General features: G+C 35.4%; 2 long non-coding RNA genes across 5 annotated transcripts; both read right to left on the bottom strand.

Annotated features, from left to right (window-relative positions):
* Nucleotides 1-1803: 1803 nt before the first annotated feature.
* Nucleotides 1804-2459, bottom strand: LOC118488962. The gene is made up of 2 exons (XR_004885442.1): nt 2127-2459; nt 1804-2005 (listed from the first exon to the last, which is right to left on the bottom strand). It is a non-coding gene; the product is annotated as an uncharacterized LOC118488962 (long non-coding RNA).
* An 8092-nt stretch (nt 2460-10551) lies between these two features.
* On the bottom strand, nt 10552-17938 carry LOC110922065. 4 transcript variants are annotated; one of them, XR_004885441.1, is made up of 4 exons: nt 17809-17938; nt 17158-17214; nt 11287-11343; nt 10552-10779 (listed from the first exon to the last, which is right to left on the bottom strand). It is a non-coding gene; the product is annotated as an uncharacterized LOC110922065 (long non-coding RNA). The 4 variants fall into 4 exon arrangements; XR_002582845.2 differs by having other exon boundaries at nt 17779-17937; XR_002582847.2 differs by lacking the exons at nt 17158-17214; nt 17809-17938 and adding an exon at nt 11925-12077.
* Between the last annotated feature and the right edge of the window lie 2332 nt (nt 17939-20270).

The raw sequence follows: 20270 nt of genomic DNA, 5'->3' as shown, positions 1-20270 counted from the left end.
TCTCATCATCGGATATTAATGTCAATATTCGCCTTTCAAGCTCATAATAGAAAGGATCAAAGTCATTCTTTGTGTCAATTTCTGTTGTTCTTATGATTGTGTCCATTTTTAGTTGTGTGTGAGATTATTTGACAATATTGTTTGAGGTTTAAATAGTTGTTGGTGTGAATGAAAAGAATGTTAATTTGGAATTGGATTCAATGATTTGAATTGAAGTTTGATTTTAGATTGACATGTTTGCCGAGATTTGGTAATTTGGAATTTAGTGTTTGGCTGTGTTCACTCAATTTGTAGGCTTATACAATTAATGTATTTAATTTAGTGGAAATTAACAATGGTATCTTTCACACGACACACTTAAATTCATGTGGAAATTGATCGAACAAGTCTAGGAAGAGGTCATATCAAGTGTGCTTTGCAAAATCCAATTGGGCTTGAAACCCACAGAAGCACACATATATTCAGGGCCAGTGGCGGAGCTTGACCAAAAGTTTCGAGTGGGCGTAAAGTGATAGGACCCAATTTTTTTTTCCTATTGTTATGTTTCAGGTCGGGTCGGCTATCGATTCGGGTCAAGTCAAATAATAATAGTTCCAAATAAAACTAAAAAAATTCATTCATTCAAAGGACCCGTTCTTAGACATAAAAATTTGTGATTAAGTTTATTCTGTGGTGGGTAACCTAGGGTTAAACAAATAAGAGTTAAAATATATTTACAAAACTATTTATCACTTATATACAAAGTGGTAACAAACTTTACTTTAATTTATATATTGTATAAATATTTAGGAAAAATAGTTGGGGGAGGCGATCCTATATAATTTTTAAAATTTTCGGACGAAAAATCATAACCTATACACTTCTAACCAAAATATTGGGGTGGGCGGGTGCACCCCCGAGCACCAACAAACCTTCGCCACTGTTCAGGGCTATGATATAAAATCAAAGAGAACCTACATATAAACATGGAAAATAATTCTCAAACTAAAATGGATAAATTTCTTAATGCTTAAACAAATACAATATCCACCGGTGGCCTAGTGGTAGGAAGATTTGGGTTCTCCAATGGAGACTTCAGTCCAATCCTTACTTATGTCACTTTGGTGGATTAGGGAACGATGGATAAAGCCTAGCTTCCTTGCAGAGGTGGCATGCTCTATCCTGACCACCCGGGTTTTCGTCTTATCGTGTGTTACGCCAAAGAATGATTATGTTGATTCCCAACTTTGTTTCCATCTACGAACTCGTCAAAAAATGATTTCATGCAGATAAAAAAAATAATCAGTGATTGCGTTTAGTGTTTTTTCTTGACCTTCCAATATAAATGGTGTTGAAAATGAGGTTTTGTTTGAAATAGCACTTGTTTTTATCTGTACCGATAATAGTATTTGTTTTTATGGTTTTCGACAATGTAAAACACGATTCAACTTTTGGGTTACATTAGACAACTTTGTTGTAATGAAATTGCTGTAAATTTTTTTCTTCTTTTTTTGGTATCGTATGAGTTGTATTTACAATAATGATATTTTTGTCTTAAACGATGCCGATTGTTGACACCGTATTGATAATAAAACAAACTAGACCTAAACCAACCGAACAACGTCGATACTGGTATTGGTGTTATTGAAACCGGTTTTGAAAATTTTCTTTTGGTTCGATCGATGTAAACACGTGTCGATATTCTTTTGGGTATACTACGACTTTATTTTATTTTATTTTTTGTTTTCGCTTTTGGTTGTTATAATGGGTGTCGATTCGTAACCAATCAAAAAGATACCGATCAAATTCCTGCTGCATAGGAAATAAATTTAATTGAACAACTTTGCTTTAACTTATTTAATTTGGTTGTACCAATTGAGGTTACAATAAAATCCCTACAAATTGTACCAGTTGAGGTTGCAACAAAATCCCTACAAATTCATCTCATAAACTTGCATTGTATCTATCTTTTTAGCTTATCAACTAATAATTGATACATTCTTCTTTTTGCCCTTGCATCTTCTACCTGTAAAACCACCATCCCAAAAATCAATGTGTCAAAAATACTAAATACATAAAACAATATAAAAATATTTAAAACAAATAAAAAAAAGATATAGAATTCAAAGAAATTTTGTTTGACATACTTGGTTTAAATCCTCCTCCGGTAACAGTCGTACGAGGAAAGAAAACGCCAGTCCCGCTACTCGTGTTCCTCCACATGTTCACGAGCCAAACGGGCACTGAACATGTAGAACTCTTAGAATCATGTTCCCAACAAAAATAGCTTTTGGTTTGTTGCTCTACGACGGATCTTTGTCTATTGATAGACACAGGAGTTGATCGTTTGGCGGTCATATTCCCAACGCAATCTTCGTTCTCATCATCGGCTATTAATGTCAACATTCGCCTTTCAAGCTCATAATAGAAAGAATCAAAGTCATTTGTCGGGTCAACTTCCGAGGTACGGGTAGTTATCATGTTTGTCTCCATTTTTACTTGAATAAGATGTTATTTGACAACATGGTTTGAGGTTTAAATAGTTGTTGGTGTGAATGAAAAGAAGGTTAATTTGGAATTTAACTCGTTGAATTGAATTTAAGATTAAATGTAGATTGACCCTTTTCCGAGCTTTGGTGATTTGGAATTTAGTGTTTGTTGTGTTTATTACGTGTAATTATTAAATCAGTAAACATTAATTAGTGGCATCGTTCACACTTGAATTCATGTGGACATTGCAAGAATCCAAAAGGGGTAAGATAATAATGGGTAAGGTTGGTTTGAAATTCTATTATTATTTTATTTTATTTTATTTTATTTTATGCCTATAAAAAAATAAATTATCCGTCAAAATATGATTAAGAATAATGTCACGTCGCTACCAACTGTATAATTTAGATTATTAGAGCATTCACAATGGAATATACACAACTACTAACAACTATGGTTATTCAAATGAGAATGGCTTTAGCAACTATTGTCACCAATGTTTGCTTACAAAAAGAAAACTCTAACTCATAAAAAAATCTTGAATTGTAACCGTTAATAACGAACCTTGGTAGAATGATAGAAGACTTTTGTAGAAGACGAAGACTTCCCAATTATTTTTGTTACTTGAACTGTTGTATTATATAGTCAAGCAAGACTTGTAGAAGGTGAACAGGATGATCCTTGTAGAAGACAAAATCGATGGTCGAATATGAATTGTTATCTAATTGTAAAATAAGAACTTTGAATGAAGTGATTGGTCGTTGTTTAAATTTAAAGTCGCAAATCGGAGTGTTTTTTGTAATTGACACCATTGATTTTTTTTTTTCAAATGACCCCATTGGCATAGAGAAGATTGGTGTCACCCAACACCAATCCATCTTGCTTATTATATAAAACGTGTAATAGATAATTTTCAAATGACCCTACTGTTTTTTATGATTGATATCATTGATTGTTTTTTCTTTTTATGACCTCATTGGCATGAGAAAACTATATATGTTAAATAAAAAAAATATATAAAGCTTTTACCTTATGATTAGTTATTTTGTAGTTTATTAATTAACTCAATTACTTAATTCCAGCTAATATATAGTCCACTAAACTTTATACCATTAAAGGCCCATGTCTTAACTCTTATTTTTAAAATTTTAAACCCAACAACCAAGTAAAGGCCCAATTTAAAATTTTAAACCCAACAACCAAGTAAAGGCCCAATCAATTTATTCTAATTGTTTAACACAAATAAGAAAAGGCAGAAAACACCTGGGACGAGGAATCGACGATAGAAGACTGAAAATAGAAAGCGACGAAAACAAGTGTGAATGTGTGATTCGTGAAGACTGAAGCGCCCAAGCAGGGACTGAGGGATGACCGATTTTGGAGTGCTTTAAACTTTAAAATTGCGTTCTATACGATTAAACATGAGTAAAGCTTTTTTTTTTTATTTATTGTTCCACAAGTTAAAATCGAGATTAGATATGATTAAAGTTGTTTAGACGTGTTTATATGATTTTAGAGTTGATTAAAGTTGAAATTAGATGTTTAGTTTGTTTATGTGATTGTAGATTTAATTAACCTTCTAGGCTTTGGCTATTTATCTTAAATTTTTATTGACACCTTATAGAATTATCAATTTTAGTTTTTTTTTTATTTGTTTAAAGGTTCTTGGACCATTTTCAAAACATGAAATCCGAGAACAACTTTAAAATATGTTGACTTTTTATTATTATTATTATTACTAGGTTATAACCTCGTGTATACACGGGGTTGAATAAATAAATTTTATATACTAAATAATAAAACAATATATCTTTAAAAACCCCATTTATTGTACGGGTTGAATAAATATAATTTTATATATTAAATAACTAGTATTAAGGCCCTGCGTTGCAGCGGTTGTCATAAATTGTGTTAAGTAGTAGCAATACTATACCATTGTCAGCGACCACCAACACCGGAAAAGCTCAAAAACAAAATAAATAAAATCGGGAAAAAAATAACGTCGAACGAAAAACATACGTAAAATCTTTGAATCATGCACGCTCGTTGCTGAGAAATTAAACTGATACGTAAAACATAGAAAAAATAACTAAGTCCATCCAGGACCCGCGTGTTGGACGAACTTGTCAAACACAGAAAAATAGATGTGACGCGACGGGCTAGTCAAACGGGAAAAAATATACGAAAAAATGTTGAACCCCACACGCATGTTGCGGTGCGTAACTCACAAAGTTTAGAACAAAACGAAAAACCCGAGAAAGATGAAAAGTATGGTGGACCAAAATTGAAAATAAAAAGAGTTGGGATTAAATTACAAAAGATGAAAAACTTTGGGTTAAAAGTAAAAAAACAAAGGGTATAAATTGCAAAATTGAACTTATTTATTAACTTTAGATAAAAATAAGGATAAAAATAAGTGATATCTATATATTGGTTATTAATCAATATTAATATTAAAAGATATTTATTAAACAAATATAAATAAAATTTATTAGGTTGAAGAAGAGAATGACATGTGGCATTATTTAGAGTATTTTATTATAAGTTAGATAAAAAATTATATCTATAAGAACCATATTGTACGGGTTGAATAAATGTAATTTTATATACCAAATAAAAAAAGTTATATCTTTATAACCACGTATATTACACGGAGCTTAATAAATGTAATATTGTTTACCAAATAATAAAATAATACATCTTTAAAAAACCTCATTTATTATACGGATTAAATAAATGAAATTTTATATACCAAATAATAAAAAAATTACATCTTTAAAAATATGCGCATTACAAGGTTTGAATAAATATAATTTTCTGCACTAAATAATAAAAAATATATATCCTTAAAAAACCGTGTGTATTGTACGAATTGAATAAATCTAATTTTATATATCAAATAATAGTGTGATGTTCATTAGGTAATATCTAAGCAACGGAACTTTTTTCTCTCCGTACAAGCAACGGAACTTTTTTTTTTCCACCGGCCAAATTCACCGGTTCCATACAACCAAGGCAACTAGCTTTTTTCCCACCGGCCAAATTCACCGGGAAGTTTCATCTCTTCTGCAGGTACAAGCACGACAAAAGAACTTCTCCACTACTCCGGTACAAGATCGACGACTGGTATACGGCTCCTTCGATGAAGGACCTGGCGAACAGTGAGAGTTTAAACTTCAGTTGCCTGGTGATCAGATTTCCGGCGAGATTTAATCTTCCGTGTAGGATCAGATCTAAATTCTTGGCTTCAGATTTCGGACGCACAGGTGCACTCAATCCTATATATAAGTATAATTATACATATTTTTATTCGTTTGGTGTGCTCGTCAATTCATTGCCTTACTTTGTGGAAATTGTCAAAACATTGTGTCCTTTAATTTATTGGGCTTTCTGTTATTAAGTGTTTATTTTATTTATATGTGTGCCGTGTTGTTCGACCAGGTCTCATTCTCTCATTTTTTCGCTGTTCAAATCGCTTCTGATTAATTTTGTGTGCTGATTTTTTGTGAATTTAGGCAGTAGGTTGAACGTTGTATTATTGTTGATTCTTTATCTGTTCAGTTGTAGGCTATAATTTGTGTATATACAAGAAGCTCTGTGATATTTTGTTGAATTTTGTTGAGTGTGATGTCTTGCTAACTTTAGGGTTCATGTAACTATCAGAAAAGTAAGAAAAAGTCAAAAAAAAAAAAAAAAGAGTAGGTAGTTTTCTCTTCTGTTTACTTTGTGTTGTTTGTCACTTGTTGTTAGCTCTAAGCATATACAATAGAAACCATGACTTTTACTTGAGATCATGTCCAAGGACGAGAGGTGCAGGTAAGGGTAAGATTAGAGGCTGTAGTCTACGTGTGGCGTCTTGGAACGTAGGAACTCTTAGTAGCAAGTTGTTAGAAGTGATAGACGCACTTAAAAGACGTAGGGTACAGATAGCGTGCCTTCAGGAGACTAGGTGGAAAGGACATAGAGCAGAAGAGCGCAATGGGTACAAGTTGTTGTACTCCGGGTCGGATGGGGCCAAAAACGGTGTAGGATTTTTGGTGTCTATAGAATTGCATAAGAATGTAATTAAGGTGATACGACACAACGATAGAATTATGATGTTAAGGCTAGTAGTAGGTAAACAAGTAGTGACAGTGGTATGCGCATATGCACCGCAGGTGGGACTAGGAGACCAAGAGAAAAGAGAGTTCTAGGATTGTCTAGATGTAGTAATAAGGGCCATACCTAGGAAGGAGAAAATTGTTATAAGATGGGATTTTAATGGGCACATTGGTAAGATTAGTGATGGGTTTGAGTCGGTACATGGGGGTTTTGGTTTTGGCGATAGGAATGACCCTGGTAGAGACCTTCTAGACTTTGCGGCAGCCAACGGCCTAGGTATTATAAACTCGTTCTTTAAGAAGAGAGAATCTCATTTGATCACTTTTAGCAGCAGAGGACGTAACACGCAAATTGACTATCTTTTGATGAGGCAGGACGATCGATGAATGTGGATGGACTGCAAGGTTATACCAAGGGAGACTGCAGCGACTCAACACCATTTGCTAGTAGCAGATATAGCCCTAAAATTAAGGCTAACTGAGGAGGAGAGGAAAACCCGACCTAGGATCCGTTGGGGAAACTTGAAGGGAGAAAATTTTATGATGTTTAGAGATAAAGTTAACTCGGTGACATCGATGCAACTAGGTGACGACACAAACCGAATGTGGGAGGCTATAGCGACTACGATCACTACAGTGGCGAATGAGATGCTAGGGGTCACAACAGGAAAGACTAGTGGGCATAAGGAGTCCTGGTGGTGGAATGAAGGCGTGCATACCAAAATAAAGGAGAAGCAACAGAGTTTTAGAGATCTTTTGAGGTGCACAGATGAGGAGGAGCGACTAAGGGTAAGGGAGATATACAAGAAGGCAAAAAGGGAAGCGAAAAAGGCGGTGACCGAGGCGAAAAACACAGCCTATAAACAAATGTACGAACGTTTGGAAAGGAGAGAGGGGGAGCATGATATGTTCAGGATTTCCAAAGCTAGGGAGCGAAGAAGACAAGACCTTGGAGTAGTAAAGTTTATCAAAGGAGAGGATGGACATGTTTTAGTCAAGGCACAAGACTTTAAGTTGAGATGGCAAACCCAGTTTCATAATCTTTTCAACCACGGCAGGGCATACCAACATGATAGCAGCAATCCCAGGATTCAAAGGCTACAACAGGATAATTGCTACAGCAGGATGATCACACATGGCGAGGTGAGGATGGCACTTAGGAAAATGGGAAGAGGCAAGGCAGTGGGTTTGGACAACGTACCGATTGAGGTGTGGAAGTGTTTGGGGGAAGAAGGAGTCCGATGGTTAACACTTTTGTTCAATTGTATTTTCAAGACTGGAAAAATGCCAGATCAGTGGACGAGTAGCGTCGTGGTGCCTTTATACAAGAATAAAGGTGACGCTCAATGTTGTGGGAATTACAGAGGAATCAAACTGCTAAGTCACACTATGAAACTCTGGGAGAGGGTAATTGAAACTAGAATTAGAAGAGAAACTCAGGTTTCAGTAAACCAATTTGGATTCATGAAAGGGAGGTCAACTACAGAAGCGATACATATTCTAAGGAGGCTGATGGAAAAATATAGAGCGAAGAAGAAAGATTTACATATGGTGTTTATCGACCTGGAAAAGGCATATGACACTGTCCCACGACAACTGATTTGGGATAGTTTGGAGGGTCGAAGGCTACGAGGGAAGTATATAGACATAATTAAGGATACGTACGATAGAACAGAAACTAGTGTCCGCACGCCCTTAGGAGATACAAACTTCTTTCCTGTGGAGGTAGGGCTCCATCAGGGGTCTGCGTTGAGCCCTTTTCTTTTTGCGGTTGTCTTGGATGAGGTGTCCAAGTTGATTCAGGAGACAGTTCCGTGGTGCATGCTTTTTGCAGACGATATTATGTTGATTGTAGAGACTAAACAGTGCCTGAACGCGAGGGTGGAGGAGTGGCGAGTAGCTTTAGAGGGCAAGGGCCTAAGGATTAGTCGATCTAAGACGGAGTATCTACACTGCGATTTCAGTGGTGTGGCCGTTGACGATGACACCCAAATCACCATTGAGGATCAATTGGTCCCGCAGGTAACTAGATTTAAGTATCTGGGGTTGTTTATACAGAGAGATGGTGACATAGATAGTGATGTAACCCATCGCATACAGGCTGGCTGGTGTAGATGGAGGGCAGCCAGTGGGGTATTGTACGATAGGAGGTTCCCAACTAAACTAAAGGGGAAATTTTACAGAGTAGCAGTTAGGCCAGCTATGCTATATGGAACAGACTGTTGGGCTATCAAGAAGACACAAGCGCGTAAGATGGAGGTAGCAGAGATGAGGATGCTGAGGTGGATGTGTGGACACACGAGGCTAGATCGGATAAGAAACGAGGTTTTTAGGGAAAGATTAGGAGTGGCTAGTATATCGGAGAAGATCAAGGAGGGGAGATTGAGATGGTTTGGGCATGTGAAGCGGAGAGAAACAACGGCACCAGTTAGAGTAGTGGAAACTCTTACTGTGGAGGGGAGGAGAGGAAGAGGCAGACCCAAACTGACATGGGATGAGCAGATTAGGCATGATTTACTAGAGTTGCATCTTTCTGAGGACATGGTCCAAGATAGGACTTCGTGGAGGCGTAGGATTAGGGTTAACGACTGCTAGAGGATATTGCATTAAGGTTTTAGGTGTATTTCAGGGACGTATGTTTTTCTTATTCTTTAAGGGACTTTTCCAGTGATTGTCTTCTTGTGTTTATGCCCAAATGATGTTGTATGCTATTATTCATGATTTACATTGTATTGTGCTGGTAAGGATGACTTCTTATTTCTATAATTTTTGACTTGGTGTGTTGGCATGTTATTCGTTTTCGAGCCGACGGTCTCTCTGGAAGCAGCCTCTCTATCCCTATGGATAGAGGCAAGGTCTGTCTACATCCCACCCTCCCCAGACTGTCACACCCCGGCCGCGTATTGTAACAACTCTCATTAAAATCCATAATTAGGATGATAATTAGTCGATAAGAAAACCCTAATTGAGACACCCAAGTAATTCTGCACTAACCCTAAAATTTTCAGAACAATTGGAATCAGGATCAGGGCCCCTAAAACTCAAGGGGAGTAAACCCTAGTGATAATTATCCTTATGTCTCGTTGTACAGATTGAATTTCGAATTTAGAGTGAGTCATACAAGCTAGTCCCGAACCCAGCTAGTCTATGTAATTAGACTGCACCCTTTACGAACCGTAAAGGGAAAAGCCATACGGTCCGTAAGCATGTCTCAAAAATCACTATAAATAGCAGACCTTGGCAGTAGCTTTCTGAAGTTAATACGACGTGAAAACTCTCTGTGGACGTCGAGATATCACAGTATTATTACAATAAACACACACTAATATCGAATTACTGCCGCAAAACAGGGTAATCACTCGATCGCTATTACGATTCATTTTCCGACTGATCAATATATCCAATGAGTGTTTAAGTGCCGCCCACATTAGGGTGATACTTTTTCGTTCGTCGTTAATTCGATGGATGTTTAAGTATCGCACTTTGTCGTTCGTTGTGAGAATTTGATCTCGTGAGTTATCGTAACTGCTGTATTGATCACTAACCCGGTTTTGTGTGCATTATTATTTAAATTAGGTTAACAAGGCTAATCCATATTCTGTCCGTACTAAATCTGCAATGTGAGTCATTCTCTTTTTATCAAATGTTTTACAATACTCCAGATTATTTTCAGAATTATAAATTACAGTGATTAAGTTTATGTAATCACCAAATTACAGCCAGTATGTGGGGTATTGTGCACATTACTACTGTTTTAATCACATTAGGTGGGCGAACCTAAAATTAAGTGATATACGTCATTCATTGGGCAGCCAATGGTGATATGACCACAGTCACATGAAACGCCCAGTTTTTCACATTCGAAAATAATAAATACAACATACTAAATTTAACAAAAATTGGGCATGACCCGTTCGTACTATAAGCAATTCCCTGCTTTTAACAATCACTATTCAAACTAAATTCTACGACACGTTTCAAAAGACATAAAAGTTGTAACCATTCAAGATTCCATCAAAAGCGTTTTGTCCGAACTACCAAAATAAGATTTAAAATCCTAACTTACCTACAAAACATCCTAGACATAAATTTAACATTTACATTATGAAAGTGTTTCGACCCATTTACAAAGACAACTTTAACCGGAAGCGCATAAAGGGCGATGTGGTGTGTTCGATCCAAGCTCGCCATTATCAAGAGTGAGATTCACCTACATCCATAACACAAACTTACAAGTTAGTTCGGTTAAAACATATTACTAATACAATTTGCTTTTCATCATTATTTGACCCGTTATCGGGTCACTATATCTTTACATATTTTCATTCGAACTTCTCATATGACAATTTCGTTTAACGGATATAGCACCATCTTAGTTTCCATCATCATCAATCATCCTATTTTATCTGACCCGTTCTCACGGATCATACTTATTCTTACTTTTTAATTTTTCCATACTTCACTAGCTATCTTAACTTCATAACAATTTCATCTTACTTGACCCGTTTAACTACGAGTCAATACGTCACCAAGAACACCTCATACTCATACTTTAGACCCATTTGTACGGGTCGTCAATAGACTTTTCCCTTTTTCTACTAACAATTCGCATTAAGACATTTTACTATAAATTTCCGCATAAAACAACGAACAATTATTTATATGAAAACTAACACAAAATCTACATTCTACATGAGCGAAGTTCATATGAACTTACCGGAGTCGTGCGCTCCTATTGCCTTTGCTTGGTTTGATTCCCCTCCTTTCTTCGACCCTATAAGGTGCATCACATACGCGTTTAGCTTTCGCGTTATACATCACTTACGCACATTTACAACATTTACCATAATGTTCATTACTCACATTTATTTTTCATATCATCATTAGATCATCAATACTTCAATTTCTCATGTTCATACATAACCAATTCAACTCGAGCATTTCATCGAACACATGGCGTGCGTACTATCTATAAAACATGATGTACAAGTAATTATAGCATATTCATCCTAAATTCATCAATGGATTAACCTAATCTTTCACAATCAATATCATAATCATACTACATATGATTCATATCAAATTACCCATCTAAACACCTTCTATAACACGGTTTAACATCCACATTACAGAATTTATCCATAAACTTTACTAAACCTCATTACCTTACAATTTCAAGTGGGTTTTACCCCAAACTACTAATACAATCAAAATAGCACATAATATGACCCCTATTTGTTCATATCATTTAACATTTAGGTTCGATTTCATACACAAATCATAATTTTCACATAACCCACTTCATGAAATTTCATAAGAACATGAAATTTCATAAGAACATGAAATTAAACTTACTTGGTATCTAATATAGTTAGGAGATCTTACTTCCTAACTCATGCACCTAGAATTCAGCTTTCAATCCCTTCAATTTGTAGGATTTTTAAGAAGTAGGGTTTCCCCCTTGGCTCCCTCTCTCGTTCGATCGCACACAGCCAGGAACAACACTGGCCTTCTTTTTTTTTTATATCAAATTTCATTACACATTTACACCTTTAGACCCTTGTCTTTTAAAGTGTGTCCAAATTGTTATTTCCCATACTAACTTGGTCACTTTTCTTTTGGTTAAATTAGTTACATACATATTTTGTGAACTTAGTATCATTTATTTAACTTTTCCCGTGGCATAAATCTCTATTTGTCATTTTCTATTATTTAAGCATCACTACTTTATATTATATTGACATACGAAAATTTGGGGCGTTACAAGTCTACCCCCTTAAAGAAGGTTTCGTCCCCGAAACCTAAATACGTATTGAATAATGACGGGTAGTGTTCCCCCATATCATCTCCCGTTTCCCATGTGTGATCTGATTCTTTTCGATGTCGCCATTGGACCAAAACTTGTCTAATGGCTTTGTTGCAACGTTGTTTCACTTTGTAATCTTTTATTGTCACTAGCCTTTTATTATATTTCAATCTTTCATCACTTCGATGTCATCCAAGGGCACATATGCCGTTTCAAACGCGAGGCACTTTCGTAATTGCGACACATGGGAGGTGTTGTGTATTCCACCTAGTGCCGATGGTAATTCTATCCGATATGCTACCATTCCGACTCGAGCTAGTATACATTCTAACAAGTCTACTTGTATCCTTTCGTAAGTACATACCTCGAACTTTGACAACAAGTTTTCATCCGATCACCCGCCATGATGATTTGATCACTACCAAGTCCAATGCACTTGGTAATTCAATATGATCCTATTACATTATTTCATGATCATCATTCAATTGTTCAAGCTGATTTCTTAAAACTTATGTATCAGATTATTCATTCCCGTATACTTCTGATATCTACTTAGGGGAATAATTATCATAATATTCATACTTGTTCATTCCTATTCATTCATATAAAGACACAAATCAAACATCATTCAGTAGTTTCTAACTATTTAGCTTCTACATACACCTCATCCTTACAAGACCAATATCAAGCGAAATCTCTTTCATGTCACTGGCTTGATAGTTCTTTTCATATTTTTCTTACAATACCTACGTATAATCTTTACCCGAGACCAATATTTCCTTCATTCATGATCTATCATATCTGTGTGGATAAACACAATTTTACGTATACGTTTATACAAATCGTGTACATACTATCTTGCTCTAATCTCTTTACCATCTATCCCTTGGTTACAAGGGTCAATATAAATCTTTTATCACGCTATCAATATGATCGATAATTCAATACTCACATTTGAGTAACTCATATTACATTCGAGGTGTCATACTCAGCTATACTTGTCATCACATTCCATAGCTGTCATACATATGTCATTCCTTCTAGCAATTGTAATACTAAAACAACTACCTAACATTGTACCACAAAGGGCTAATTCTTATCTATATACTTACCTAGGTTCCGCTACATACGAGATTATAAGCTTATTACATATGCCATTCCATTCCACGTATGAGTTACATAAAACTTGGTACAACCATTCATTCGATAATTGAGATTACATTCTACCACGTAGGGTTGTTTTATAATACGAACCATGAATCATGCGTATAAAACTTTAACTCTCGAACATTTCCTTAGAGGTTTACCTTCTAATAAATCCTCACATACGATAGGGAACCCGACTAAGGGCAAGATTCATTCAAATATCCATTCAAATGTTCATCATATTTTACATTCCACTCAACCCCTCTTTATATAACATTCCACCTTTAATAGTTACACATTCTTATATTTTCATTATAACTTCCTTCAACGTTAACCTTTCACATCTTCCATACAGTTCTTTCTAATTATTCAAAATTTGGCATACTAAGCATGTACCCCACTTTCTTAACAGTTCCTCACTTTTCTTTCCTTTCTACTAATATGCGGGTCGACTCTTACCATCTTTCCATCATGACATTTCAAGACATCTAATAACCGTACTTTACAATAAACAAAAATTTAGAGCCGCCATAATTTTCCTGTATTGACATAAAGATTATAATTCATTTACTAGCATTATAAGTCATTTACTTCTGCCTTCCAAGTTACTAACCATACTTGTTCCTTCACTATGCCGTTAGAAACAATAATGCTCATCATGAGCCTACTACTTAATTCCTCTATTATCAATATCATCATTCTTCCTAGTCACCTCCTCTTGTGATGTGAAAACTTTGACTACTAATGTATGTGTGTGTGTATATATACATATACATATACTTGCCTCAAACATTTAGTAACTCTATTACTATTAGTTGCTTGGTAGTCTATTCCTACAGTATGGACTAATTCGCACATTTTTACTTCCTGATTGATTTTAGACATACTTATGTAAACGTTGTTCTTGCCATCCCATTTCTTTTAAATCCTCTGCTAGTAAGCCCATCACGTAATTATGTTACATGTTGAGCCACCTCCTTCATTCTTGAAATTCGTTCTTATCTTTTAAACATTCGAATTCAGTCATACTTGTTATCATTTTACCATTTCTTACAAAAATCTCTATCCTCGTCGGTGCTTAAATCATCCATCTAGGTCTTAGCCCGTTATTCTTTCTACTAACATTTACTTTTTATTTAACAAAATTTTCATCCTTTGGACCATACTACACTCGAAATTCTATCATCCTTTCATGTTCAATACTTTCTAAGCTTAATCGTAATTATCATTCCTTTTTTTTATATACACTTTCCTTTCTTTCATGCTAGGTGTTAACGGTCCTTTATGACCACACTACATATCTCTCATCATAGGGTTGATAAACCCAACTAGAACTTCACCCACAACCTTCCAATCATATACGCTCTTACTTCGAAAGAATTCGACATGACCCGATTGACATTTAGAGAATCCTAATTATCATAGGTTGCATTTTTTGGAAACCTAACGAAATTATTAGATTTGCCTTAAGAAATACTCTACAACATAGTTTAGGAAATGTGTTAATATACCTAACATATTTCAATGACTTTCGATCTCTTACTTATTACATATTCATTAATTTTATATACTTTTCACTTCGTTATATGTTACTTCATGCCATCATGTTTACGTCTTGTTGACCTTTGTCCTTTTAATTATGGTTATCATGCTTTTATTTCATAATTTCTGGTGTTAATAGCCACTTAGTGACCATACCGCATTCCCTTCATCATCCTTGGTGTTAACGGCTACTCCGTGCCCACACCGCATACCATTCATCATCCTCGGTGTTAATGGTCACTTCGTGACCACACCGTATACCATTCATCATTCTCGGTATTAACAGTCACTTTGCGACCACACCGCATACCATTAATCATTCCCGGTGTTAACGGTCATTTAGTGACCACACCGCATACCATTTATCATAGGGCATCTTCTTTACCATCATTATTTGATAATATCATTATCATCATCATTTACATTCACTGCGTCCGCCATTTACAATTATATACTTTTATTAGATACCATATCATTCATTTCTATATCATTCATGCATTATTTACTTTCAATAATTTATTTCCGTAGGTCACAAAACCATACTATCCTTCATTACGAACATTCTAGACATTTTAATCAAAACATACATTCACTCTTACACTTACTTCTTATTCTTTCGTTCTTTAACTAATAGCCTGCGTGTTAGTCAACTTATATTCATGGTTTCATTAACATTTTGGGGCTTTTTTTTAAGATTAATGAAGGTCCGAAACTGAATTAGAGGCCATGGAATAACAAACGAAACAATTCAGCAAAGTGGACCAGGGAGGGGCGTCGCCGACGGCACTGGGCCGCGTCGCCGACGCACCCCAGATTGTTGCGTCGCTGGACTTGTGCGTAGGCAGGGGGTTAGGCCGTCGGGACACCCAGGTGCGTCGCCGACGCCATAGGGGGTCGTCGCCGACGGGTCTTCTGACCTGCAAACGCTGATTTTTTTTATCCACATGCTTCGTTCCCGAGCCCGGGTATGACCCAAAAGGTTCCGTGACGTTCTGAAACCTCCCGTAACATCCCGTAATGTTACAACCCAAGTTATTCTAGTGAGTTAACTATAATCCCCTTCCCATTTCTAACTATAAGCATAATCAAAATTTACAATTTACTTACTTGCATAGCGCTTCGGAACGAACACACCTTCATACGAGCTTTCGGTTTGAGTTCAAGCATTTTAACTCTAATGCTTAAATCCCTCAAACCTCGGCTCTGATACCAACTTGAAACGCCCAGTTTTTCACATTCGAAAATAATAAATACAACATACTAAATTTAACAAAAATTGGGCATGACCCGTTCGTACTATAAGCAATTCCCTGCTTTTAACAATCACTATTCAAACTAAATTCTACGACACGTTTCAAAAGACATAAAAGTTGTAACCATTCAAGATTCCATCAAAAGCGTTTTGTCCGAACTACCAAAATAAGATTTAAAATCCTAACTTACCTACAAAACATCCTAGACATAAATTTAACATTTACATTATGAAAGTGTTTCGACCCATTTACAAAGACAACTTTAACCGGAAGCGCATAAAGGGCGATGTGGTGTGTTCGATCCAAGCTCGCCATTATCAAGAGTGAGATTCACCTACATCCATAACACAAACTTACAAGTTAGTTCGGTTAAAACATATTACTAATACAATTTGCTTTTCATCATTATTTGACCCGTTATCGGGTCACTATATCTTTACATATTTTCATTCGAACTTCTCATATGACAATTTCGTTTAACGGATATAGCACCATCTTAGTTTCCATCATCATCAATCATCCTATTTTATCTGACCCGTTCTCACGGATCATACTTATTCTTACTTTTTAATTTTTCCATACTTCACTAGCTATCTTAACTTCATAACAATTTCATCTTACTTGACCCGTTTAACTACGAGTCAATACGTCACCAAGAACACCTCATACTCATACTTTAGACCCATTTGTACGGGTCGTCAATAGACTTTTCCCTTTTTCTACTAACAATTCGCATTAAGACATTTTACTATAAATTTCCGCATAAAACAACGAACAATTATTTATATGAAAACTAACACAAAATCTACATTCTACATGAGCGAAGTTCATATGAACTTACCGGAGTCGTGCGCTCCTATTGCCTTTGCTTGGTTTGATTCCCCTCCTTTCTTCGACCCTATAAGGTGCATCACATACGCGTTTAGCTTTCGCGTTATACATCACTTACGCACATTTACAACATTTACCATAATGTTCATTACTCACATTTATTTTTCATATCATCATTAGATCATCAATACTTCAATTTCTCATGTTCATACATAACCAATTCAACTCGAGCATTTCATCGAACACATGGCGTGCGTACTATCTATAAAACATGATGTACAAGTAATTATAGCATATTCATCCTAAATTCATCAATGGATTAACCTAATCTTTCACAATCAATATCATAATCATACTACATATGATTCATATCAAATTACCCATCTAAACACCTTCTATAACACGAGTTTAACATCCACATTACACAATTTATCCATAAACTTTACTAAACCTCATTACCTTACAAGTTCAAGTGGGTTTTACCCCAAACTACTAATACAATCAAAATAGCACATAATATGACCCCTATTTGTTCATATCATTTAACATTTAGGTTCGATTTCATACACAAATCATAATTTTCACATAACCCACTTCATGAAATTTCATAAGAACATGAAATTAAACTTACTTGGTATCTAATATAGTTAGGAGATCTTACTTCCTAACTCATGCACCTAGAATTCAGCTTTCAATCCCTTCAATTTGTAGGATTTTTAAGAAGTAGGGTTTCCCCCTTGGCTCCCTCTCTCGTTCGATCGCACACAGCCAGGAACAACACTGGCCTTCTTTTTTTTTTTATATCAAATTTCATTACACATTTACACCTTTAGACCCTTGTCTTTTAAAGTGTGTCCAAATTGTTATTTCCCATACTAACTTGGTCACTTTTCTTTTGGTTAAATTAGTTACATACATATTTTGTGAACTTAGTATCATTTATTTAACTTTTCCCGTGGCATAAATCTCTATTTGTCATTTTCTATTATTTAAGCATCACTACTTTATATTATATTGACATACGAAAATTTGGGGCGTTACATCACAGATCCGGTCGAGTGACAAATACTGTGGGTAGTTGGTAGATATCAGAAACATATGTAAAAACTCTTAATACTGTAAATTATAATAAATGAGTCATTTTGGTAAACTGAATGATTCACTCAGTATTTCCGCTGACAAAACCTTTTTCAAACATGTTTCAGGTGATCTATTGTAATTCAGGAAAAGTGCTAGAAAGCAGTGCAGGCTTAAAGTAGTGGCTCATTATAAAATAAATATAAAGAAATATGTTTTGTAAAAACAAAGATTTTTCAGTAAAAATCTTGTTATTGTAAATTATCGGGGTTTTATCCCGAATTGTGAAATAAAATAATCGGGAAAAGTTTTTAGCTTTAAAACGATCCTGACGATAAAAATTCCACTGCTAAAATCACATAAATAAATATCACGGGATTTCTGTCCCGCGGCTCCTGAAACGGGTCAAACCGGGTCGGGGGCCGTGACACGTATAACATGCAACCGCAGCGGAAACGCCGGGGAGTGTTGGGACAGAATTAATTGTTTCATAACCGTGGCATACAAAGTTGTATTTTATTTATAAACAAGAGTGTTATATTGTCTTAAACAGGAAACAAAGAGTTCATAACATAATTAAACTAGTCTATCTTCATTTTTAGTCTCTAAGGCACAGGTCCGCCCTAGTGTCACGATCATCATCCTATGGAAATGCTCCTGAAAACACATGTGAAAATAGGTACGTCAGCATAAAAATGCCTGTGAGATACATAGGTTTGGTGAAAATGGGATTCATGACTTGAGTTTAAAGAAAACGTTTAATAACAGTCAGTCATGAACCTTGTAAATTGTTTTGTCTTGTAAATCATATGAAAAACGATAAGATCAGATGATATGTATAAATAAAATGTAAGGTTAAATGAATAACCTAGTAAAATGAGTTTGTATAAGATAAGTTGTTTGTAAAAATAATGTCTTGTGAAATAAAATAATCGGGAAAAGTTTTTAGCTTTAAAACGATCCTAACGATAAAAATTCCGCTGCTAAAATCACATAAATAATTATCACGGGATTTCTATCCCGCGGCTCCTGAAACGGGTCAAACCGGGTCGGGGGCCGTGACAGAAATGAGGTGGTATCAGAGCCACTGAGTTAAGCTAATTAAGGATTTAGAGATACTTAATTTTTCCTGATTACTATTATGTGATTATGTGTTATATTAAATTGATTATTTGTTAGTTACAGTATGGGTAAGCAACAGCTGCAAGATATCTATCTTAAATTAGATAGGTCAGTCTATGAAGAGGGAAGTTCATCTTCAAAACTCCCTACAATTCCTGAAGAAGGAATATTTGTGCGAAAAGCACAATATGAGAAACCGCTTTCTCCTAGAAAAAGGAGTATGATTATTAAGAAAAGTAAAGAGCAAATCCGAGAAAAGAGGATTAAAAAGGAAACCCAGGAATTAATCAATAAATCACCTTGGGAAGACAAGCTAGATGAGAAATGGGCAAAATTTGTATATGCTAGCTACAGTAGCAGAACATGCAAATCTTTAAAAACCCTAAGTCTAGTAATAGCACTTCCCAGTAAATAAATAAATAAATAAATCCGAGTGTGTTCTTTCCTGTTATTTTGTACAAATAGTGTGCAATAAAACTTTGAGGTTTATTTGTTAAACTTTGTTCCAAAGTTTTAACTTAGTATTTTTGTGCATTTTGCATATATGCTACACAGCATGAATGAGATATCTGAAGCCTTTCAGAACCTCGATCTTTACCCGGTGAATGTAGAGGTTTCCAAAGATTTCACTGGATACTTTGCTGATGTAGAACAACCTGTAGAATTCAATGCTCCACCTTTGACAAAGCCAAAACGAAAGAAAAGAAAGAATTATGTATGGGGTAGTCGTATCCGTAGGAAAAAGCCAGCTCCGAAACTTCCTAAAATAAACAACCCTTTAGGAAAAGGAAAAGAAATTGTAATCAAGGAGAGTTCTAAACAGCAAGAGATGGAAACTAAAGTCAAGAAAGATTCTAGGCAAATGGAAAAACAGTTTGAGGAATATTCTAAAGATATAGAAATGGAAGTAGGACAAGGTTCTAG

This window comes from Helianthus annuus, chromosome 17 (genome assembly GCF_002127325.2).
Source record: "Helianthus annuus cultivar XRQ/B chromosome 17, HanXRQr2.0-SUNRISE, whole genome shotgun sequence".
Lineage (NCBI taxonomy): Eukaryota > Viridiplantae > Streptophyta > Magnoliopsida > Asterales > Asteraceae > Helianthus > Helianthus annuus.
The sequence above is the reverse complement of the archived record's forward strand: the minus strand, read 5'-3'. Positions and strand labels throughout refer to the sequence as shown.